The 26,254-nt window shown below is 38.9% G+C and overlaps 1 pseudogene; it reads right to left on the bottom strand.

Annotated features, from left to right (window-relative positions):
- LOC102993453 (hypoxia-inducible factor 1-alpha inhibitor-like) overlaps positions 1-26,254 on the bottom strand; it is a 151,023-nt pseudogene that overhangs the window by 58,360 nt on the left and 66,409 nt on the right.

Genomic DNA, 26,254 nt, shown 5'->3' with positions numbered 1-26,254 from the left:
CCCAGAAATATGAACAAAGGACATGAGCCCGAAGTCACCAAGCACACCCTGCAGACTCTGTGCCCTGTGCCTTCCTGGGAAATTCCACACTCCACTCACCTGGACCAGGCCCCCAGCTCCTGCTGCGGGCGTCGCTGACAGTGTTCAAAGAAGAAAATATTTCCTGATGGAGGAGACTGAGTGGAGGAGGCAGCTTCCCCAGGCTGCTGCCAGATGGGCTGGTTCAGAAACAGAGAGTAACGCCCTGAAGCTGCCCTTAAAGGCAAAGGTTTGAGGGACAGGCACAGTTGGTCTTCTGGCACGAATTTTAGATACCTCCAAGCTCCCAGCAAAAACTGCTTGACTTGAGTTTAGTGTAAAGGCTTGTCTAGTTGCTGTAGCCTTGACCTTGACAGATTTAGCATGGGAGTCCTAGGTGGCCGGGCCAGAAACACCCCCGCTACGCCAGGGCCTTTGGTTCCCGTTCCGGAAGAGCTAGAGATTTGCTGCGTGCGCATGCGCAATTCACTCCCTCATTCTGGCTTCTGCAGCCCCGCCCGTGCTGGGTGTTCGAGACATACATTTTGCGCAGGTGGCCCGGCATCTGGGGCCCCGAGCTACTGCCCTGTGTCTCTGATTGGGGGCGGGTGGGGGGTGGGCAGCACTCGGGACTGTGATAGGTGATGTAAGCTAAACTCCTTATACAGGAATCTGGGAGGAGGAGGGGCCTTAGCACTCCTGCTCGCAGGTGTTTCTCATCCCAGGACTCCCCTGCCTGCCCACAGATTTTTTTTAAGAAGCAGCGAAATTTGGACAAGAGTGCAAACACTTCCCAATGGGGAAAGGAGAGTCTCTTTAAAAAATAGTGTTGGGGGCTTCCCTGGTGGCGCAGTGGTTGAGAGTCCGCCTGCCGATGCAGGGGAAACGGGTTCGTGCCCCGGTCCGGGAAGATCCCGCATGCCGCGGAGCGGCTGGGCCAGTGAGCCATGGCCGCTGAGCCTGCGCGTCCAGAGCCTGTGCTCCGCAACGGGAGAGGCCACAGCAGTGAGAGGCCCGCGTACCAAAAAAAAAAAAAAAAAAAAAAAAAATAGTGTTGGGAAAACTAAATATTTGCATGCATAAAATGGAATTGGACCCTTCTCTTACACCATACACAAAAATACACTCAAAATGAATTAAAGACTTAAATGTAAGGCCTGAAACCATAAAACTCTTAGAAGAAAACATAAGGAAAAAACTTTATAACATTGGTCTTAGAAATGAATTCTTGAATATGACACAAAAAACATGGGCAAGAAAAGCAAAAATAGGGCTTCCCTGGTGGCGCAGTAGTTGAGAGTCCTCCTGCCGAGGCAGGGGACGTGGGTTTGTGCCCTGGTCCGGGAAGATCCCACATGCCATGGAGCGGCTGGGCCCGTGAGCCATGGCCGCTGAGCCTGCGCGTCCGGAGCCTGTGCTCCGCAGCAGGAGAGGCCACAGCAGTGAGAGGCCCGCATACTGAAAAAAAAAGAAAAAAAATAGACAAGTGGGACCACATCAAACTAAAAAGCTTCTACGTAGCAAAGGAAATAAGAGTAAAAAGTCAATTCACAGAATGAAAGAAAATAATTGCAAACCATGTATTTTATAAGGGGTTAATTTCCAAAGTATCTAAGGAACTCTTACACCTTATTAGAATAAATAAATAAATAAATGGATTAAAAAAAGAGCAAATGACTTGAATTGACATTTCACCAAAGAAGACATAAGAATGGCAAACAAGTATATGAAAAGGTTCTCAACATCACTAATCATCAGGGAAATGTAAATCAAAGCAATGAAATATCACCTCACAAATGGTAGAAGGGCTATGATCAAAAAAAAAAAAGAAGAAGGAAATAGTGAGTGTTGGTGATGATGTGGTGAAATTGGAACTCCTGTGCACTGTTAGTAGGAATGAAAAATGATGCAGCCACTATGGAAAATAGTGTGGAGTTTCCTCAAATTAAAAATAGGACTACCATATGACCCAGCCATCCCAATTTTGGGTATTTATCCAAACATTGAAAACAGAAGCTTGAAATGATATTTGCACTCCTATGTTCACTGTATCGTTATTCACAATAGTAAAGAGGTAGAAACAACATAAATGTCCATCAACGGTTGGACAGATAAAGAGAATGTAATTTTCATTTATTCAGCCCTAAAAAAGAAGGAACTCCTGACACATGCTACAACATGGATGAACCCTGAAGACATGCTAAGTAAAACAGGCCAGTCACAGAAGGACAAATTCTACATTATTTCACTTGTATGAGATATCTAAAAGTAGTCACACTCATAGAATAAAAAAGTAGAAAGATGGTCACCAGGGACTGTGAGGAGGGGCAAATGGGAGTTGCTGGTCAATAGATATAGAGTTTCAGTCACGCAAGAGGAAAAAGTTCTAGAGATCTACGGTAAAACAATTTGCATATAGTTAACAATGCTGTACTGTATACTTACAAATTTGAGTTGACTTCATGTTATGTGTTTTTTACTACAATAAAATATACATATATGAATATATGTATCACATTGATTTGGGGGAAATTTACAAAATAAAATAGGTCTCAAATAAATTTTAACTGATCACCTAAATCACAAATTTTCCAAAATAATTTATCTGGCCATGCCATTATAAAACCAAACATTTTAAATAAAAGTCTAAAAAGGGAAAACTTTAAAGTACGCTATCCTGGATAAATATTGCTGTAAAAGCATAAAGAAAACACAACTAAAAACTAAGGTGTATTTAATAATGTAAAGGAAAATTATATATATATTTAAATCTTATATATGGGAAAAACTTCACTATTCAGCAAATTCCTACCCTTCAACTTCTCACATTGCAGAAGGTTATGAGGACAATAGAGTCTAGTTAAGAAAATAAGGAGAACAGAAATTTGTTGAAAAAAAAGTTGTAAAAACAATCATTTAAAGCTTTTAAATATTATAAAAATATATAAATCAAACATATCTAATAACAGTACAAAATAAAAATTTAAATAGCCAAGATATAACAACAGATGTGGGATTTTTCTTAATTTACAAAGAATTACTGTAAACCACACTTGTTCTCTCATCGTCAGAGCCTATATAGTATATCATGGAGGCGTTATGAGCAGCCAGGCCCAGAGGCCAGTAGAAGAAACCCAGATGTATGCAGATCCTTTGGGAATTCCCAGAAATATTAAGGAAGGACTTGGAAGGATCACAGTTGTGAATAAATTGCAACATGGAGCCAAGGTGATTTGAGAAATGGTTCTTTGGTGGCTTTGTTCATAAACATTGATTGATTTGGTTGATAACACTGAAATTAATTTGAGCATGGGGGAATATCTCATTCAAGATGAAATTCTGAAAATAAAATGCAATTTTTTCTAATATAAAGGATATTTCAATATAATTCTCTCTACATTTTTCCATCACCATATCTCTAAGCCATCCTTTTTTTTGAGCACAGGCTCTGGACGCACAGGTTCAGCAGCCATGGCTCACGGACCCAGCCGCTCCGCGGCATGTGGGATCTTCCCGGACCGGGGCACGAACCCGTGTCCCCTGCATCGGCAGGCGGACTCTCAACCACTGTGCCACCAGAGAAGCCCTAAGCCATCCATTTTTAAATTTATATACAGAAAGTACCTGAAACCAGGTTTGACTAACATTAATATTGGTATTTTCTGGATCATTGAATTCTGTGTGAATTTTGGCATATTTCTATACACTATGTTTTTCACTGTGTAAAATTTTTATAATTACAATGTATCATTTTTATAAAAACCATAGTTTTTATTGTACAAATGCTGATATTTGGAACACAGGCATTTGTCTTCTCTCCCTCTCAAGACTCCATTGTAATGAGAGTGTACAACTCTGAAAAGTAATACATTCATAACACAGAAGAAATCACGTCAGAGACATCAACAGGTCAAGATCTATAGCATGAGAATGCAATAAATTACTGCAAAATGGATTGTAGTTGAAGTGGGTTGACAAAACAGTTGAAGTATTTGCAGTCCAGAATAAATACATGGGGGAGGTTCGAAGTTGAAAATGGAACACCACGGAGTCAGTAGATAAGAGGAGATGTGAGAGGTAAATGTTAAACAAGAGAATTTGTTATAGTTCTGAAAACGAAACTGCCATGCTAGTCAGCCCTCTGCCCATTCCCCATAACCCACACTTCAAAATGAAGGATTGTCAACCCATTATTTTCTGTCTGAATGAAAATCAAAAGGCTTTACTCAAAAGGAAAGAAAGATGAAGGGAGGGAGGGAGGGAGAGAAAGAGAGAGAATGAGAGAGAAGGAGGGAAGAAGGAGGGAAGGAAGGAAGGAAGGAAGGAACCACCGTGGGATAGCTAAGACTTGAGGTTGAGACTCTCAGGCCAGCATTGGAAGCCAACTTCCTATCCACACACCCTACCTGAAAGCCTTCCTATCCATAAACCCTGTCCACCGACAATGAACTTTCAGTAAACTTTCCCATTTTGGAGAAGAGGCTATGGTTAAAATTGATCTCCATATCCAGCAATAGAAGAAACTCAGATTAGCTACTGAGAATATTTAAACAAGTCCTTTATTCTTAAATATGAATATCCATGAGCCAAAAGAAAATATGAGAAAAAGTAGTAGCATGAAGGAATAATATAAAATTAAAAATAAACATAACAATAAATCCCAGAGGAAATATAATTTATATAGTTTAAGGGAACAATTTTTAATGCATCCTAAAAGAGATTTAAAGTTATAGCACCAATAAAATATAAATATAATGCTAACAAAAATTATCAATCTGAAAAGAAAAAGACCTTTTGGAAGTCAATAGATTAATTGTAAAAAAAAAAACAACAACAAAAAACAAAGACCTGGGAGATAATTTTTTTTTTAATCTCTGATCTCAGAGCAAAGAAAACAAAACAAAAAATAAACAAACTATGAAAAAACAGGGAAGAGACATAAAGGACCATTCAGGATGTTCAATATCCTACTGACAGTCATTCCAACAAGAAAAAGTAGTTGAAAATGAAGGGGAGGAAAACAACATCAACAACAGTGACAATAGCAAATTCCAAAGTGTTAAAGGAAAGCATTATTATTTATAATGAATGTGTCCAGGGAGTGAAGTACTAGACACTGCCTCAGATTTTCAAAATTAAACATAAGACAATAAAAGTTTACAGGGAAGAGAGAGAAAAGCAGGTCACCTATAAAGGTCTAAAAATCAGTTACACCAAATGCTAGAAGATAATGGAGCAATGGCTCCAAGGAATGAGGGAAATGCCTTTGAATTCTAGAATTTTATACTCAGTTAAATAATCATTCAAGAAGAAGAGTAAATTAAGGCATTTTTGACATGCAAGGTTCAGAAATTTGAGCACTCACGATTCTTATTTGTGTGTATTTGAGGATATACCCCAGGAAAATGAAGGATAAAACCAATATATAGGAAGACATAGCTGGGAAACTGTAGGCAGAAAGACTAGAGCATAAAAAGCCCAAAGAAGGGGGAGGGGATTTCAAGTAATGGAAAACATGATTGAATTGGATAAATTTGACTAAATTGCTTAATATTAAGTAATTAATATTATTAATATGTGACTGACCTATCTGACTCTAAGCTAGGTTCAGAATATAGCTGAACCTGTCCAGCCCACAAACTGGTGGCTCCCAGACATCCCTTTGACCTGAAATGCATTGTGATACTTTAGGATGCGAGCAATGTTGCTGCAGTGTCCCAGAGACAGTGTTCAGAAGAATCCCTATTTCTTCATGAAATTCAATATAGAACTGGTAGTGTAGAAAAGTTTCAAACATTCACAGAGATACTTAGTGTCTTGAGGGCTTTCATCTGTAGGCATCTGTGGTATGAATCCATAATAAACTTTCTTTCAAGAGTATCATTCCTATAAAAGGAACTGCCAGTAGAAGAGAGAGGGTGACCACACACCTTTCTCAACATCAGCAAGGAGACCAGAGAGGAAAGCCATGAGATTAATTCTTCCTAAACCCCCACTAAATACCTTCTGAAAACAAGAAATCACTAAAGTTTGGGGTAGGGTAGTATCAGGTTAGAACTATCAGTGAAGCAGTGTTCCTGATCAATGAGCCATCACCCTTTAGATTATCAATATGAACATAGCTTAAATCATACTCACAAGTTCATGAAAATGAGGAACATTCATTTTACATTAGGGAATTTATTAAAGATTACATCGCAAGAGTAATTAAAAGGAAAAAACATATTTTTCCTTCCAGATGATGGCAAAAAAAGCATTTGATAAAAATTAAACATCTGCTCCTGGTTAAAACTCTTAGAAAGCAAAGAAAAGGATACTTACTTAGGAACATAAATCATAAATCCATACCTAATATGATACTTAATGAAACACTGGAGTCATTCCCACTGACATCAAAAGCAAGACAATGATGTGGACTATTTCCATTATTAGTTAGCATTCTCCTGGAAGTTCTATCCAAATTTAATAAAATGTTGAAAAGAAAGGGGTAGAAAAATTATCATTTTTTGAAGAATATAAGATTATGTGCCCAGAAACTCCAAGAAAAATAGACTTAAAATTCCTAGAATCAGTGAGAGTTAAGCATGTAAAAATATTTTAAAATTAACAGATATCTACATTTTTATATAAAACAATGATAACCAGTTAGGAAATACAAAAGAAAAAGTTTTGAATTACAATAGCGTCAGTACTTTTTACTTTTTATATGAGTAGGCAAAACTCTTATAATAAAAGAAAGGTGATAACTATACTGAAGGAAAAATAGTGAGATACAGTTGTGATTCATTGTGTGCTCTGCCCAAAATGAATGATGAACAGAAACTGTGATGTAGGAAGATCATCTAAGGGTGTATGTGTGGTGAACCCGAGGGGGCAGAGACCAGAGTATGAAATGCCAGCAAGAGTACAGCTGTGGCAAGAACTAAGAAAAAAAAGAAGGGGGAAAGTGAAAAGGAGAAACATCTTTGAGAAAGAATTGATAGAATTTTATGAGAATAGAATAGAGACTGAAAGGAAGAAAAGGTCTAAGATGACCGCAAGTATTTCTTCTCCCTGATGGACTGGAGTATGGAGTGGGAGAAAACCAATGTGAGGAACCGGGAAGAAAAGCAGATCATGAGAACCAGTTCGGATATAGTGTGTTTCAGAAGTGGTAGTGTTCTTAACAAGTTCAGCGTATTAGATATGCTGTTTATGTAGATGTGTAAGTTAGCTACGATGATAGCCGAACTTAAAATACAAACCTCATGCAGCAAGTAAAAGAGCCTTCAAAGAAAGAGGGCAATAGACAGCATGGTGCCTAGATGCTAGTGATAATGAGAAATAGAGGGCTGTATACTCAAATATTATATGTTTCAAAAGGAAGAAGCAATTGTGGTCTGTAAGACAAATATGGGGGCTATTGTTTAATTTAACAAAACAATTGTTATTTCAAAAAATATTGTATTTTAATACAAAATACATTATGATTCTGGTTTTAAAATGTCGTCTCCATATGACCCAAACAATTGTAAGTCTCAAAGTCAGTCTGTTTTATAATTCTATTAGATTAGACACTCCTAGAGGGATAAGGGTAATTCTATTTGGACTTCATAAATTCTATATTCTATAGCGCAGGGCTACGTTTCCCTCTGAATCATAATGAAGAAAATCTGGCAATGCAAAGTCCCACATACTTATAATATCTTTGAGTCATCACAGCAAAAACTCACAGCTATTTAGCACAGGTGCTTTTGAAGTTGAGACATGTTTGGGGAGTTCAAAGTGCCTGTGGTCCTCAGACTCTTACCTTCTCCTGGAGTGATTCTGTTCTAACATTAGTACACAGAGATATAACATTAATTGTGCCATATTTCTGGGTGACCCATTAGCTGCTAGGAATTTGTTGTAGAGAGCCAAAGCTTTCCAAAATGTTTATATTTATTTGGTAGTTTCTATATTTCTTCATTTAAAGAAAATTTAAGAGAACATGGAATCACATGGAGATCATATGAATGGATTAAAGTCTTATACACCACATACTATTTTGATATACTCCTAACACTGAGAGTAGAAACTCCCTTGTCTGTGTTCCTAAAACCTAAACCTATCATCTTTGCACTTAGATGATACTATATTTACCCACATCTAACTTTTTTACTATACTGAAAGACCCCTGGCACAGAGACAATATTTCATTCATTTCTATATTATTGTTTACAAAAACACTGTCTTGCTATCATAAGCATTCATTAAATATTTCTCAACTCAGTGGATGAATTAATCAAGTTGATAATTTTAAAGTTGCATTCTTAGGAAGCAATTCAGTAAGAATCCCTAAGATAAACTATATTAATTATTCAATTTACTGAAATGTAGAGTTTGATTACGGAGTTTTCTGGCTACCTCATCATTCTAATTTCCAAATATCATTTGGTTTGAATCCCAGTTTAGAAATTCTTTTTGTATCCTGCTTTCTTGCCTTGAACTCTTCAAGCAAGAGCAATGTATTAAGGTATTTACTTACTTTATAACTACTAATTTTGTAGACTCTCAGAATTCACTATTCTGGCCATTACTTTTAGTTGTAAATAATATGAGATAAAGATACAAATTGTGAAGGAGAAAGAGATTTGAGTGAGATTCTATGCTATGTGAATCATGGGAGTCAATGACATCAGATTTTTGTAGAAAAAATATTATATATATATATATATATATATATAAAATGAACTTATATAGCACTGAATGAGTTTTCTTGGTATTTGTATCACTCTGAATAAATCTGACTGTCCCTATGCACAAAATGGAGGACTTAAGGTTGGAATTCAGTTCAATAATCATTCATTCAGCACCCATATGGGAAGGTCTGTGCTGGGTGTCATGGTGTGCAAAGATGCAAGCCCTGTTAGAGCTTAAAGTTTATTGGGGAAATCAGGCATGTGAATTACAACTAAAACTAATAAGTAATACAAAATGTTCTATCTCTGTGACTATGAGTTGTTTAACATCTATGATCCTCGATTTACTCATTTACAAAATAATGAAAGTAGTAGAACCTATTTCAGATTATTTTTATGAGAACAAAGTAAGATAATTTATATAAAGCTCTTAGCATAGTACATGGCACATTAAAATCCCTCAACAATGATATCTATTATTAGTAATTATTTTAAATGATGCAGAGAGAGGTATCATAGACAAGAAAATGATTAGCTCTGTTTGTAAGATTAGAGTTTGGGGATTGAATCAAACAGGGAATAGTTTATGGAAGAAGAGATATAAATTTTTTTTTTTTTTTTTTTTTTTTTTTTTTTGCAGTAAGCGGGCCTCTCACTGTTGTGGCCTCTCCCCTTGCGGAGCACAGGCTCCGGACACGCAGGCTCAGCGGCCATGGCTTACGCGGCATGTAGGATCTTCCCGGGCCAGGGCACAAACCCGTGTCCCCTGCATCGGCAGGCGGACTCTCAACCACTGCACCACCAGGGAAGCCCGGATATAAATTTTAAAAAGATGAAGAGATCACAGACACCCAGGTACTAACATTGGGTTTCCCACTTACTAGCTATGAGGTTCCATAAACTTTCTGAGACTGTTTCCTCACCTGTAAAATGAAAATTATAATATACTTTATAGGGCTGAATGAGGGTTAAATAAGACAATGTATGTGAAAGTATTGCGTGACTTATAGCAAGCATTGACAAAAAGGAAAGAAAGAAAGGGAAAATAGGGACTTCCCTGGCAGTCAGTGGTTAAGGCTCCACGTTTCCAATGCAGGGGGCATGGGTTTGATCCCTGATAGGGGAATTAAGATCCCACATGCAGCATGGTGCAGCCAAAAAAAAAAAAGAAGGAAAATAATAAATAATAAAAGTGCTAGAGTGTTGTATCAGTTATCTATGACTGTGTAACAAATCACTCCAAAACTTAGTGGCTTAAAATATCTATTATTTCACAATTTTGGTGAGGAATCCAGGAACCATGTATCTGGGTCATTTAGCTCAGGTTCTTCCACAGGAGAGAACAATTGCGAGAGAACAATTACAGTGTTGGCTTAGTCTGCAGTCTTTACAAGGCCCAACTGTGGAAGGATCCACTTCCAAGCTCACTCACATGGTTGTTGGCAAGATTTAGTTCTTCACTAGATATTGGACTGAAAACGTTAGTCTGTCGATGGCTGTTGGCTGTAAGCTACCCTTAGTTCTTTGCCAAATAGGCTACTCCATAGGACTGCTCACAACATGACAACTTGCTTCATCAGAAGGAAGAGCCAGAGAAAGAGCCAGAGAGAGAGAATAAGATGGAAGTCAGAGACTCCTGTAATCTGATCTCAGAAGTGATTATCTCCTCACTTTTACCATATTCTACCTATTTGAAGCAAGTCATTAGGTCCAGTCTTTACACAAAGGGGAGAAATTACAGAACGGTTGAATGTCAGAAGTCAGGGATCATTGGGGGTCATTTTAGATGTTGCTTACCACAGGTGTTCACACTGATGATAGATGTTTATAAACATAGTGGTTAGGTGCATGGACTCTGGAGCCATACTGCCTGCATTCAAATCCTGCCTCTATTACATAATAATTTGTCATTCAGAACAAGTTATTTAACCTCTTTATTCCTCTGTAAGGGTAGAAGAAAATAGTTCCTACAACATTAGGAATAAATAACTTAACACAAGTGAAGTTTTTAAACAGTACCCAAGACAAAGTAAACCCTCATAAAATATTAGCTTTTGTTGTTGTGCTCATTATTGTTCTAACTGTAGAAAATAGAGGCAAAATGTACCAAGTCACAGAATGATGGAAAATAAAGGAAAAAAATGATTCAAGTGAGCCTATCTACTCTCGTAACACATCTCCCCAAGTCATCATGGGAAGACTTGTTGTGTGGATCAGGTTGGCTGCTTGAAACAAGGCCTGCAAATTGGGAAGTGCATTATGTTTTGTTGTAACAGGAAGTCATATGGGGGCAAGGAGGCAAAACTTCCCCACTACCGGGTAATGGGATGAGCCATATCACCATAGGCAAAGGAGAGCTTTCCTGGTAATACCTCTGAAGTAAGTCCACAATTTTAATTAAATAGATCAAATCAGAATATTGCACACTCCCAACCTCCTCCTTCAGAATAAAAAAATCTAGAAATATGGGAGAAGTTGCAGTTCTTATAAATGGTAAAAGCTGTTAATTTTGCAGTGAATTTTATACATGTTTTATCACAGCAGAGAAATCGTGTTATTTCCAGCTCTTCTTTTTATTGCTAGTAAGCCTCACAGAATTACAACCAGTGAAATATTCCCCGTTTCTCTTGGGTGGTAATGAATTTCCCAGTAGAAAAGGAGTAATTTCTTGTTCTCACTACATAATAACTCAAATATTTGGCCATGTTGTAGCATAATATTTTTAATTGTCTAGTCAAGATGGTGTCTTATATGCTAAAAAAAATCTAGATATAGTTTTTCTCTATGCTAACAGAGAATTATATAGGTAAAGCGGACTCTTCACATGAAATAGCCTAATGCTCTCATTTTTAAAAAATTAATTAATTAATTAATTAATCTTTGGCCGCGTTGGGTCTTCGTTGCTGTGTGCGGGTTTTCTCTAGTTGCAGTGAGCGGGGGCTTCTCTTCAATGTGGTGTGTGGGCTCCTCACTGCGGTGGCTTCTCTTGTTGCAAAGCTGGGCTCTAGGCATGCGGGCTTCAGCAGTTGTGGCTTGCAGGCTCTAGAGCGCAGGCTCAGTACCTGTGGTGTACGGGCTTAGTTGCTCCGTGGCATGTGGGATCTTCCCAGACCAGGGCTTGAACCCATGTCCCCTACATTGGCAGGCAGATTCTTAATGACTGCGCCACCAGGGAAGCCCAGTTCATGTATTTTAATGATAACATCAAGTCTGAGTCGGGCCCTCTGCCAGATCCTTCCCATTTCTATAATATCTCACCTAAATCTCACTCCAAGTGTTATTATTATCACCTTTACAGATGAAGCAAGTGAGGCTGGGAAATGCAATTGTCCAGTGATTTAATTAATGTATATATATATATATATATAGGGGGTGGGGTCAATATGGCAGACTAGTAGGTTGTGGAATTCGGGTCTCCGCACAACTAGAGCACTTACCAGGCACTGGTGGGGGACCACAGACACCTAAAGGGATGGGAGGAACCCTCAGTGACCAGGTAGGACGTGGGGGGGGAGTGAGGGGCAGGAGAAATGGACATGAGGTGGAACAGGTCTGGCACCCCCGAGGGGCACCTGGGAGAGGGGAAGGGATCCCATGCCTGGAGGAGAAAAGGGGGGGACCATTGGGAGGGGAGAAGATCAGAAAGGAGCATCATGGCCAGCTTTTACCCTGCCCACTTGGGCCCTGGGAAGCCTGCTGAGATGCTCTCCTGATCCTCTGCCCACTGAGGTCCCCTCCAGCTGCAGGGGTCCTGAGAGTGTGGGAGGGAGGGGAGGGGGAGCAAAACTAAAGGCTGGACCAACAGGACCGGCACCCCTGAGGGGCAGCAGGGGGAAGAGAGGAGTTCCCACACCCAGTGGGACCCACCCACAGTTCAGCGGTGAGGGGGGAGACACTCGGGAATGTGGAGGAACAGAAGGGAGCACAGCCAGCACTTTCCCTGGCCACTGGGGATCCTCTTGGGCTCCTGGGCCTAATCCTCTGTCCTCAGAGGCTCCCTCCAAAATTGCAGAGCCTAAGCCCTGCCTCTACACACCAGCACAGTGCCCTACTTCTACAGGCGGCACTCTAAGACCCCCTCTGAGACCTCTCCAACAGCGCTGGGCCTAAACCCAGCCCACACACCCTCACCCAGGGCCTTACCTCCAAACTCAAGAGCTCCACAATCCTGAGACCACCCCCTCAGAACGTGCTGCCTTTCCCCTGCCATACAAGTCCTAAGCCTAGGCCCTGCCCCATGCTTAAACGTCACCACCCCCAGGCCTCATCCCCACCCTAAATCCCACCCCTGCCTAAGTCCCACCCCTGGCCTAAGCTCCGCCCCCCACAGCCAACACCTTTTCTGGCCTTGCTTTTTTTTCTTTTTTCTTCTTTTAGGTTGTGGTTCTGTTTTACCTTGCTGTTGTTGATTCATTTATATTTTTATTTTTTTCTAATAAATCTTTTATTTTTCTAATTTTATTTTATCCTTTATACTTTTTTATTGTTCTGTTCTTTTTGGCGCGTTCCCTTTTTTTCCTTTCTTTTTTCGTTGTGGTTCTGTTATACCATGTTGTAGTTTCAATTATAATTTTATTCTTCCTAATATATTTTTTATCTTTAAAATATTATTTTATTTTTTATTCTTTGTTATTGTACTGCTCCTTTTTTTTCTTTTCTTTTGCCATGCCATGCGGCTTGCAGGATCTTGGTTCCCAGACCAGGAGTCTGGCTTGAGCTCCTGTGGTGGGAGCACCAAGTCCAATCCACTGGACTAACAGAGAGCCTCAGACCCCAGGGAATATTAACCAGAGTGAGGCCTCCTGGAGGTCCTCATCTCGGCACCAAGACCTGGCTCTACCCAACTGCCTGCAAACTCCAGTGCTGGACGCCTCAGGTCAAACAACCAGTAAGACAGGAATACAGACCCACCCATCAAAAAAAAAAAAAAAAAAAAAAAAAAGAAACAACAAAAAACTACGTTACAGATGAAGTAGCAAGGTAAAAATCTACAAGACCAAATAAATGAAGAGGAAATAGGTAAACTACCTGAAAAATAATTCAGAGTAATGATAGTAAAGATGATCCAAAATCTTGGAAATAGAATGGAGAAAATACACAAAACGTTTAACGAGAAACTAGAAGAACTAAAGAGCAAACAAACAGTGATGAACAACACAATAACTGAAATTAAAAATACTCTAGAAGGGATCAATAGCAGAATAACTGAGGCAGAAGAACAGATAAGTGAGCTGGAAGATAAAATGGTGGAAATAACTACCTCAGAGCAGAATAAAGAAAAAAGAATGAAAAGAATTGAGGACAGTCTCAGAGACCTCTGGGACAACACAAAATGCAACAACATTCGAATTATAGGAGTCCCAGATATATATATATATATATTTGGCTGCCCCATGTGGCTTGTGGGATCTTAATCTTAGTTCCCCAGCCAGGGATTGATCCTGTGCTCTCAGCAGTGAAAGCACAGAGTCCTAACCACTGGACCGCCAGGGAATTCCCTTTAATATTTTTGAGCCTCTTCCTTATGTCACCATGAGAGGCATTGGGTTTAGGGTTGTGAGATAGACCTAGTTTCTGTCCTCAAGGAGTTTGTCTTAGTGTAGAGTTTGGGAGGGTAAATAAACAAATAAATATGTTCATTCAAATCGTGATAGGTGAAGAAAGCAGCCAGAGAGCAGTGATTAACTGAAGGAAGAAGGGAGGTAAACCCGAAGCAGGTCTTTCTGAAAGAGTAATACTTAAGCTGAGCCTGCAAAGGTGAGAAATGGTGGAGGGGTGGAGGGCATTACAGAGAAGGAACGGAGCGGACAAAGGACCTAAGACAGGAAAGAATCTGACTGTTCGAAGAACTGGAAGACGTCTGCTCTGGGCTGAGTGACTTGCCTGAAGGCATTAAGATACATAGCATAGTGGGAGACACCCAGGTTGCCGGGCTCTGATATCCATGCTCTTCCTTCACTGTGTCCCCAAGTGAACTAGATCCCAGGCAAGGGGGGTAGGGAGTAAAATGACCATAATCCTAAACCTCTGAGTGCTCATAAGTTTACCTCCTAAAAATCTTAAGAGACAACAGTGATCCTCACAAAAATCTTCACTTTTACAACTGACCAAGAGGAACAAACAGCCATTAATGTGGTTTCCTCATGAACACAAATTCCTAACATGCCTGTAAAGGAGAAGGGGCTTCCTTTTACACACCTCAGAGTAAGACTATACAAGAGGTGACAACAACAGCAGAGTGACCTTCTCCTCTCTCCCTGAGGCACACCAGTTCAAGATAATGCTAGTTCCCCAAAATTCAAGGCTGGGGCGACTGCTATCAAAAAAATTTTTTGGATGCTCAGTGGCAGTTTTGGCTGCAAGAGTAACAAGTGAGTTTTAACACTGAGGAGAGAAGAGCATGAATATTTCTTGACTACCTATGCTCATAACATCTCATTTCTCCTCACAGCAAACTTAAGATATAGGTCTTTTAAAAATGTAGCTCAGAAAAAGTAAGATTTATTTTACTCAAACTGACACAAGTTAAAATTTAAACTCATGCCTAATTTACTCCAGGTTATAGTTTTTACATTTTCTCAATACAACTGCATTTTCTGAGGTAAAATATTGGGGTAGCATGGCAGAGTTCACAGCATGGATGGGGGAGGATTACATTGCATATTACAGTAGACAAATAGCCTCCTGTTTAGTAATCCCTTTGTTGGGAACATTAACAAGAGAAGGTTAGTGATAGATTATATTCCACCTAATTGGCTAACAACTGGATACATTTGATATATCATGATTATTGGTGGGTGATTATATCTGGGCAGTCATAGATAAAATGGAGAGAAACCCTGTGCTATAACTTAGCATTGAAATAAAGGCTCCCTAAATTCCAATCTGCAAGCAAAGGCAGATACAACAAATCTCTTAGGACAGCCTCTGGTGTAGGCAAACAATCTGGCACTGATGCAAACACCCCCATACATCCCACATTTGTGTGCTGAGTCAAAATGCTATGGGGATATAAATTCCTGCCCAGCAGACTCTGGGGCTCCGTGCTTGCTTTCAGAGATCATTTTATAAGGTGCTGTCCCAATTCTCCTTTCCTACACTAATGGGCAGATTGCCTTACAAGTACAAATCATTATCAAAATAGACCAGGGATTTGACAGTACCTTTCATCAGCAATTTCAAATGCACTAGCTGGATGCTTGTAAAATGAATCAACCTGTTCCTAAAAGCAGGTGAGCTGAGCTACAAGTTACCTTCTGGAAAAGGCAAGTGTAAATGAGGCCCACCGTCGTCTGAACTGAAGGAAAAAAAATTATTTTAATGTAGAAAGGTGTTATTTTTCTCCATTCCCCCAAGCAGCTCTTAAAATTTAGATTTACTTTTTTTTACCCTCTTTTAGCTTTCTTACTCATTTAAAAAATGCCAGAATATGAGTGTTAGATTTAAATAACCCCTTAAAAAGTTATATAAGTAGTTGCATTACAGGAATACCCAACTGAGACTTTGCAAGTAAAAGTAAAAACAATAAAAAAAACAATACAATGAACATTTCTGAGTCCCATAATATGCCAGGCACTGTGCTATGAAGTTCACATATGAGCCTGAGTGTAAAATGGAATGTTTACTGTTGAGCATTTTGGCTAAAATTACATACTATTCAGTAACAGACAGTGGGAGACAAGTCCCTCTGAATTCTGAAGGGAGCAGTAAAGGAGGCATATTAGATAGTGGCCACACCAGCCCAACCTTCAACTTATCACTCCATCCAACTCATGTAAGGTCAGGTGGAGGAGAATTGCCAGGCTAGTTGGCAGTGTGTCCACTGCTTCTCCCTAGTGGGAGAGAGGAGGTAGGTGGTTCTCGAATGCCCACCAGTTAAGAGATGCAGAACAACAAAATGAAAACTCACAGACATCTAGAACACTGGAAAAAAAGAAAAGATGGACATCTCCCTCCAAGACTGGATGCTTGATGACCTAGATAAACCCTTAGGTCCAGCTCAGTGCTGTCATGAGAGTACAGTGTGGGGATAAATGTCTTAGGATCTTGACATGTATCCTCTAAAGTTTTGTCCTAAATCAAGATTAGTATCTTCTTTCCATCAGAAAATTCTGACCGCGGGAGGATGACTAGAGATGCTTTAGAGTCTAAGACAAGAAGAGAGGGTAGCAGTGATTGTGCGCGTCCACATTTGTCATGGAAGAAATGAAAGAGTCTCTTTGGGTCAGTTGGATCCCACAGAAGATAACCAGCTTGAGCTGTGTTACTGAGACTCCCCAAGACAAAGGGGTACTATAAGGATCTTGGGGTGAACTGCTATACAAGAGGTAGACTGGTTAGTGGATATGACAGGCCAGGTGTCAAATGCATCATCTATATCAGTAGCTGCCCAGTATGGAAGTCTAGGATGGGCATTTAACCACTCACGGATTTGTGCCTTACAAAAACAGGAACATTTAAACATTTGTAAAGACAGAGGGAATGACAAGTAATATAAGCCAAGATAGAACTTCAAACAGGACAAGATAATTAAAAATACTTTGACCATTTTCCTCCTCTTCTTCTTAACCCCAGAGGAGTTGGAAGGTGAAAAGTGGGGGAGTTAGGGAATGAAAGAAATATTGAGGAATACTAAAAGGAGAAACCATGCTATCCCCCCAATATAGTTGGAATGGAATTGAGACTGAAGTTTAGAATTTAGATTTAAGTCTAGATGAAACATTTTAAATGCCTGAAATTTAATCTTTACAATCAAAATCGAATTGATTCCTATTAAAATGAGCTAAAGTTGTAAAGTCTTGCCTAAATATTGTTGGAATAAGGGAAGTACAATAGAGCACGTCTGAAGACTGTAGAAAAATAAAACATTGATAGTTTCCTGATTGATCCAAACCATATTCGGCCTGCTCAATAAATCAGTCATGTGTTACCTTATATTGACTTTACAACATCCCTACTACATAGGGTTGAAAGCAATAAAGAAATTCATTCAAGGTCACATGCTTTGTCAATGATTGCTCTAGGGTTCACACTTAGGTCCTTCTTATTCCAGATTCTCTTCTTTTCCCATTACACAGTGGAATCCATAAAAAGAGATATGAAATAAAACCTGGAATATCTAGAATTTAGGTCTGTGTGGGCAAGTGGTTAAGAGATGTATTTGGAGAAGTAAGCAAGGAAAATCATAAGGAGTTTATACATCATGTAAGAAGACTTTATTCTGTCCTCATCTTATTCTTTCAATAAAACAGAAATGGATAAATAAAACAGTCATGGTTTAGGTTGGTTTGTGGTCCTGTTGGGAAGCCTTATTAATCATTTAGGTTCCACAAAATACCATCTCTTGAGTTGGGTTGAATAAAAAGGTTGGCAGGAAGAGACCTGAGCAGAAACATTCGATCCCGTTCCTGCCTCTCACTTCACACACAGGCCCACTCTTTTTTTCCCATAAGCGTGTCGAATGTGCAAGTTACAGCTCCCTCTCCATCTCTTTCCACCAATGAAAGACGCCATCAAATTTAAAATGTTAGTATCTTCTATAACCAAGTGCCCACATTCATTCTACGTGCAATAAATGGTGAACCCTCAGATAGTACCCGTTCTAGAGTTTGTGGGAAGAGAACAATTTCATGACAGCAAAATATATGAGCATTTTCCCCAACACGCTTCTGACCTTTCCACTGAGACAGGCATTTTGGTGGTAATGAAATCCTTAGTCTCTATTGACAGGAAAAGCATCTACAAATGACAGTTTTTATGACATAGTAAATTGTCCCAAATGCAGCTAAGCTAGTAGTACTCTTGTCAAGTAGAAGTCTCAGAATTGAGCTCAACTGCCAATAAAATCTTTAAAAATAAAATAAATAAAGTAAAAACAGCAAAGCCATCCTTGGCACTTATTTAGCTTTATGCCATCTGCTCTGAGGTTCAAATGCTGAAAGATGCTTTATGCCTAAAGAAATTGCTCCCTTGCCATGAATGGGATGGCTGAGTGTAACAAATTCCATTATGTTCGTAAAGGCCTCTATGAGTTTGCACTGAAAACAAGTCAGTATAACATCACTCTATCTGTGTCTCCCATACTGCACTTTATACTTTGGTTATTTATATTATGTCTTATCTCTCCTGTTAAACTTAACCTTCCTTTTTGGCACAGGGACCTAAAGAGTGATAGTTGTGATGGAAAAATGGTTTTGGTTGTATGCTTAAGAGACACTTTCGAGACTAGGTTGAACAATTAACTGAATACTTAGTCTTCAGGAGATCATTGTGACTTCTGAGACTCACTTTATCCTGTTTCTGTTATAGGTTATTTTAGTCAGAATTGGGGGAGCTACTCTGGTGTCCCTTACCACTCAATGATGATCTGCATTCACTTTTCATTAGAATATCTTGACTTAACTTTTTTTTTTTCTAGTTGACCTATATAATCTATACTCTTCTGTTGCTACCGGACATGGTGGAAGACCCAATTATACCTTTTACATGGATTCCTTAGTATTTTGTGGTGTATGCTGGTGGTCACAGGATGAATCCCCAAGGAGAGAGTATCAGAGAAGATGTTTGGGGAAGAATGTCTCTGGCAGACATCCTAGTGAAAGGCCTTTAGCCCTATTACTTCTGGTTGTAATGCTGATAGGACACAACTAAAACTCAGAGAAGACCAAGGAATGTTACAATGAGAGAAATTGCTGTTCCTATTGTTCTTGCAATTATTTTAATCACATATGCTTTATTCATAATTGAGCCTTTGGATTGGGCAGGTGAATTCTTAACTTAGTTCCTATGGTTCAGTTGACTGTTAATAAAATTGTTTTATCCTCCATAAGCCAGAGAGGTCTCTGCCTTTATTCTAGTTCCCCCAAAGGCCATGGTTTTCAAAAATACAGTCCTTATCATCCATGTAAGATATGTTTAAGGATATCTATTTGCAGAGTCTTGTTTTTTGGTGTAGTTGAACTAGTATCTGATTTTTTAAAAATGGTTTATAAACTCTTAAGTGCAAAATTAATTTATTGGTGGTATTATATTACTTGTTTCTGTTTCTCTCATAGTGCTTCAAACCTCGAACTTTAATATGTTGGATAAATAAACAAACAGAGATATACAAATGTTGTTTACCTTTTCCTATAAACAGGCATTTTCACACACCACAGAGTACTTATTATCATTTGAGCTACTTACCTTAATGATCACTTCCTTGACCTCCCTGACTAGGTTAAGTTTCCCATTTTAAATGTTGTCATAGCAAACTGCATTTTTCCTTTCTAGTACTTTACACAGATCTAATTAATTACTTTGTTAGATTATCAGTTTAATAAATTATCTTTCTTACTAGATTGTTTGCACCCAAAGTACAATAATCATATTTAGCTTGTTATGACTAATAAGATTCCAATATACTGTTAAATATTTATTGAATGAATAAACACATGTACAATTTGACTCTGCAAAATAGTGAAAAAAACATACGGTATGTTGCTTCTATTTTTGTTTTGGGATTTTATTAGTCTTTGAAATACAATTAATACCTCTTGTACTTACCAAGATGTTCATCACACCTGCATGAAGTCCTAGTAGGAGAAAAACAACCTCCTAGCATGGCATGTAAATCTTCATGAACACATCCTGAACTGGCCTCTGCAAACTTTGACTTCCCATCCTGCTTCTAATTTTCTAGCCACACTAGGCTATTATTCTCTAAACACTTCACACTTTTTTGTCCTTCTGTGAACTACTTCAAATTCTTTGTGGAATAGGAATACTTACAGGAATATAAATAAGTAAGTGAATTTATTTAGATAAACTGGTGCCCTTGTTAAGCCATTTCCTCTGCTTTCCTTCCCTCCTTCTCTCGACTAACCTTGAAGGTCTAGCTCAGATACCCTCTTCTCTGTGAAAGCTTTTCCTGATATTTAGCCCACACTGCCCCTGGAAAACCAGGCAGAATGACTCATTCCCTTTTACTTTTCCATGTTTCCATGGCACTAAGATGCTTCTATGTTTTATCACATCATGTTATAGTCTGCTGTTAATTAATCAATTTCTCTCTCTCTCTCGGTTGAGAAAGCCAACGACAAGAAGGTGTTGTATCTACCACCACAGTACCGACCACAGTCATGGGCACATAATGTATGCTCAATAAGTTACTGAAGCACCATCATCCATTCAGGGCTAAAGGCAGAAAGGTGTTCCTCATCTTTAACCCCTCCCTTTTCCTTATCCCAGCTGTTTCAGCACATCCAGTCATTCTTCCTCCACAATAGACCTGTCGTCTATCCATCACTCTATCTCCTCTGTCTCCACCCTGGTCCAGGCCATCATTGTCACTCACTTGGCATACTGCAATTACCTCCTCATTGGTCTCTTCTTTCCACTTCTACCCCTTTCAAACCATTCTCTGCACAGCAGCCAATGCATTTCCCTGTGTAAAACACCTCTGTATTTCACTAAGAATAAAGTAGATCTCTTTGAATGATCCGACCCTCACATCCTGCTCCAATATCACCAGTGCTCATTGAAGTCTGGTGGCACTGGCCTTCTGTTGGCTCCTAGGATATGCCAACTTTTTCTCTATTAATGAATTTTTCCCTTTTGTTCATTCTGCCAGAACTGCATGCACTTCCCCTGGCTATTTGCATCTTTGGGTTCTTCTCATCTATCACATAATAACTAAAGTTAATCTCAGAGAAGAATTCCTGATCACCCCACCCAAAGTAGGTCCCCCTGTTTAAGAACATAAACTCTGGGGCAAGATGGCCAAAGTTTAAGTCTCAGGTCTGCCACTGACTCACTGGGAAAGCCTGGACAAGTTGTTTAATCTGTCAGCCCCTTAATTTCTTCATCTATAAGATGAAAGTGCTAATAGAAATACTGTAAAAAAAAAAGTATTAATTTACTTAAAATGCTAGAAATTAATTTACATTCCTAAAACAGAGTACAGATTAATACATTTTTTTGAAAAAAAGCACTCGACATAAGTGCTCAATGATTATTAACTATTATTATTGTTATTTACCACCATATCCTATTTATGTGCTTTATAATATTTATCGAAGCCTATGGTTATTGGCTTTGATTATTATTAGCATTTATCACAGCTTATAACTATTACTCCCTCTTACTGAATTGTTCAAACTGGACAGTTCACTTCCTTCTTTGTGTTTCTACTGGACACGCCCAAACTCCGTTCATAGTACCTATATGACATGATGTTATTTCCCTCATCTTCTAGACCAGGACACCTTGCAGGCTTATGCATCACAAGACCTTTATAAATATTTGTGCAATAAATGACTAAACAAATGAACCCTGATATAAGGAACAAACATTCTAATAGAGGCCACTGTTTTAGTGATCTATTACTAGTAGCAATATTACTACAAACTTGTCTGTTTAAGACAATACATATTTATTTTCTCACAGTTTCTATGGGTCAGGAGTTCAAGCACAGCTTATTTGGGTCTTCTGCTTCAGGGTCTCACAAAGCTGCCATCAAGGTATCAGCTAGGGCCATGGTCTCATCCGAGACTCAAATGGGGAAAAGATCCACTTCTATGCTCACATGATTGTTAGCAGAATCCAGTTCCTTGCAGGCTGTTAATGGATGGTCTCAAGATTCTTGCTGGTTGTCAGCTAATGGCTGACCTCAGTCCCTTGTCACAGGACCTTCTCCATTTAGCAGCTTGGAGCATGGCAGCAAGCATCTTCAAAGCCAACAAGGAATAAAAAAATGTCTCAGCAAGGTAGGCATTACAGTCTTATGTAATGTAATTATGTACACATCATCATATACACCTCTTTGTCTTTGCCGTATTCTATCGTTTAGAAGCAGGTCATGTCCTGCATATCCTCTGGAGGAGGGGATTATACAAGGGTGTGACCATCAGGAGATAAGAATCATGGGACCACCCTAGAGACTCTCTGTCACAGCCTCCCTGGGAAAGGAACAGCATGGGCCAGAGGAGATGATTCTAGAGTCGGAATAATTCAACATAATGAACCTAAACCAGGCCAAAACAGAGATATCCCAAACCAAACAAGCTAAAAGTCTTTCAAGTTCATTATCTAGTTCTCATATCTGTGTAGATAATCATGCCTAATTTAGATACTAACAGTACCCAGTTTTCATTCCTTAGTGTGACAGAGAAATCATTATTAATCAGTTTTAATCTATAATAAAATTCTGTATTAATCTATAATTGTTTTATTTTTATATGTATATTTTACATTTACTATTCATATTTTTTTTAATTTAATGAAAAATAACTTCATAGTTTCTGGTGTGGAGCTATAAACAGGTAAGTTTCTCCCTTAAATTAGCTTCTTTTAAAAAGAGCACAAACCAGGTTCATCTCTGAGAGAAATTATAACCAGGTTCATCTCTGAGAGAAATTATTTGGCTGCTTAATGGGTCCACGTAGGTATAGTTCAGAAGTACCCTGGCATTTTAGGGATGGACCATACAGACACAAGAAGCTCACAGTCTCCTCAGCTTTCCACCCCGGCCTCCCACTGTCCTCAAGTCCATTCTTCATGTCTATATCTCCATTCCTGCCCTGCCATTAGGTTCACCAGTACCATTTTTTTTTTTTTTTTTAGATTCCCTATATATACATTAGCATACGGTATTTGTTTTTCTCTTTCTAACTTACTTCACTCTGTATGACAGATTCTAGGTCCATCCAAGAGGGAGGGGATATGGGGATATAGGTATGCATATGGATGATTCACTTTGCTGTACAGCAGACACTAACACAGTATTGCGAAGCAATTATACTCCAATAAAGATGTATTTAAAAAAAGGAAAAAAAGGTCACAGTCTCTTGCAAACATGTAGGCACATACCAGTCTCAATCATACCTTTCAAACATAACTTTTGTGCCTAAATGCCAACTGCTGTGTGACGATCAAGTTGCAACTGCTAGTTTCTATATTAGAGTCCAGAATTTTAAAATAATTCAGGGGAGAATCCAATGACCAAATAAATGAGAACTTTTGCTAAAAAGAGGCATTTTCTTGGGAGAGAGGATTTTAGTTTCAGGACTTCTAAAAAGATATTTGTCCCCAGAAACCTCTTACCAGGGCAAGTGCTAAGATAAATATCCCTCCAGGTATTACTAAAAATAGAAATAACACCATATAGTAACCAAATAGCTATTGCAGTTCAGAGGATATGCTGAGGATGAACAATACTGGATAAAGTGTGCATATATATATTTATGGGTGTATATTTACAGGTGTGTGTTTTAATGGTCATTTAAAAGCCTTAATTTCATCTAGATATACCATGTTAAAATGACTGAATTTTTCATGGTATGTCAAGCCAATTTAAACATCCTAAGACTTCTTCCCTTGGTTCCCTGGATATTGAAATGACGTTTATACTATAAAGAATGGTGGAAACATAAAATGTAGAGTCGAAAATGCCCTGGGCTTAGAATAAGGAGCCCGGGATGTGACTTCTAACACTTCCACTAACTAGTCTTCTGATTTTATCGAACTCCTCCTCTGAAAAGTAGAGGAAGAATTGAACTTCAAAAATCGCAAAGGCCATTTTCTGCTCTAAAAGGCGACTGATAACACTTTATACCAAAAGTTATCTTGGCAATACTCAAACATCATATTTTGAAATATGTCAATATTTATGAGACTGCAGAAGTTGCCCCACACGTGCATTTTAAAACCTCCTTATCTGATAAATTCCATGACTCACATTTACAGTAACAACACGGTAGTAAGAATTCTTTTCACTTATTTATTTACTTTTACTTTTTCCCAAGTAAATTTTCTTTCCCTACTGCCGGCTAATCCTTTCAAATAAAGTATCTTAAAAGGAGTTTTCCTTATAACCAGCTCAGAAACACTTTGGCATCAAATTCCTTGGAGAATATTAGATAGGGGATTATTATGTTTTATTTTCCTCCCCACAAGGCCATTCCAGTGTAATTTAGTAGAGAATAACCAGCAATGCCCATGTGAGTGGGTGTTTTCTTGGCATCTTCACTGTGGAGTAAAAAATCGTGGAGGCCCATAACAGCCATCTTAGGAATCAAGGTGCACAAAAGGCTTATCATTAATGTATTGAAAAACCATTCTATTTCATCCCCTAAGGAAAGAGTCTTTTTTTTTTTTTTTTATGTACTTGTCATCTGCTTCAGAACCCAAAGCCAAATAGCAGAACTTGACATAAAGCCAGAGAAAATTATCTATTTCATCCCCTAAGGAAAGAGTCTTTTTTTTTTTTTTTATGTACTTGTCATCTGCTTCAGAACCCAAAGCCAAATAGCAGAACTTGACATAAAGCCAGAGAAAATTACTCCTACTAATTGAATGGCCTTTGACACACAGACGTAGAGCAACACTTGATGCTCAATTTATAAACGAGAAAATTATATGTATAACCTGTGAAGAGACACAACCTAATTTTTCTCCTATTCTAAGGTTACTTAGACTGTATATTCCTAAACAAAAGAAACCGCTAATTGATACACAGGAAAATTACTCTTGCTTCAAATAAATTATATGACTAGCAAGCAAGACTTAAAAATACTGAAATGCTCATGGTGTACTCTCAAGATAGACACTGAAGATCAAGTAACTTTGAGAAAATGAGTCCCATTTAACGTAGGAACATTAAATTCACAGGGTCTAAATAAAATGTAGATAGGTCAATACTGATAATATGCATTTATAGTTAGATCAAACATCTCACTTTACACCTCCTGCTGAGAGCACCCCCTTTTCTCCCCGAATGTTCCCATGTTTGATTGCTAAAATATATGGTCAGCCTGTTTACAGATACCAAAGTCTTACATGACAGTAGCTAGCAAAGGTTAGAAAACATTCTTAGGCATTGATTAGATGTTTTCATGAGCTACTTCTTCATTTTTCCAATTGTTAACCTGTATGTATAGTAGCACAGAATGTCAAAATTACTCATCCAGGAATCTATGGGGAGCATCTACTCATGAATATGGAAACGGAAGATTACAGTAGTGGGTCCAACCAGCGATCTTCCTGGTCCAGGATTGTTCTCATCATGGATGCTGAAGCAGATGTTGCAAATTGGCAGCCTGTGAGCTGAAAAAAATCCATGGACACTTTTTGTGACGCTTGGAACATTTTAAGATTGTCAGATTTCATATAAAATACATATTGATGGGCTTCCCTGGTGGCGCAGTGGTTGAGAATCCGCCTGCCGATGCAGGGGACACGGGTTCGTGCCTCGGTCCGGGAAGATCCCATATGCTGCAGAGCGGCTGGGCTCGTGAGCCATGGCCGCTGAGCCTGCACGTCCGGAGCCTGTGCTCCGCAACGGGAGAGGCCACAACAGTGAGAGGCCCGCGTACCAAAAAAAAAAAAAACAAACAAACGTATTGATATCTGGCAACATTGACCCAAATTCCCACAGGGCGATAATAGGACCTAGATAGCAGCTTCCACTTGTGGACAGGGTGCTCTCTGCCATATGACAGTCCCCACGTTTATCCTACACCCAAGCTTCTCTGCTCATTAAATTACATGCCTGGTTCCTATGGGTCATTGAATTTGCTATTTCAGGGTTAGAAAACGAG

The sequence above is a fragment of the Physeter macrocephalus genome, chromosome 16 (genome assembly GCF_002837175.3).
Source record: "Physeter macrocephalus isolate SW-GA chromosome 16, ASM283717v5, whole genome shotgun sequence".
Lineage (NCBI taxonomy): Eukaryota > Metazoa > Chordata > Mammalia > Artiodactyla > Physeteridae > Physeter > Physeter macrocephalus.
The sequence above is the reverse complement of the archived record's forward strand: the minus strand, read 5'-3'. Positions and strand labels throughout refer to the sequence as shown.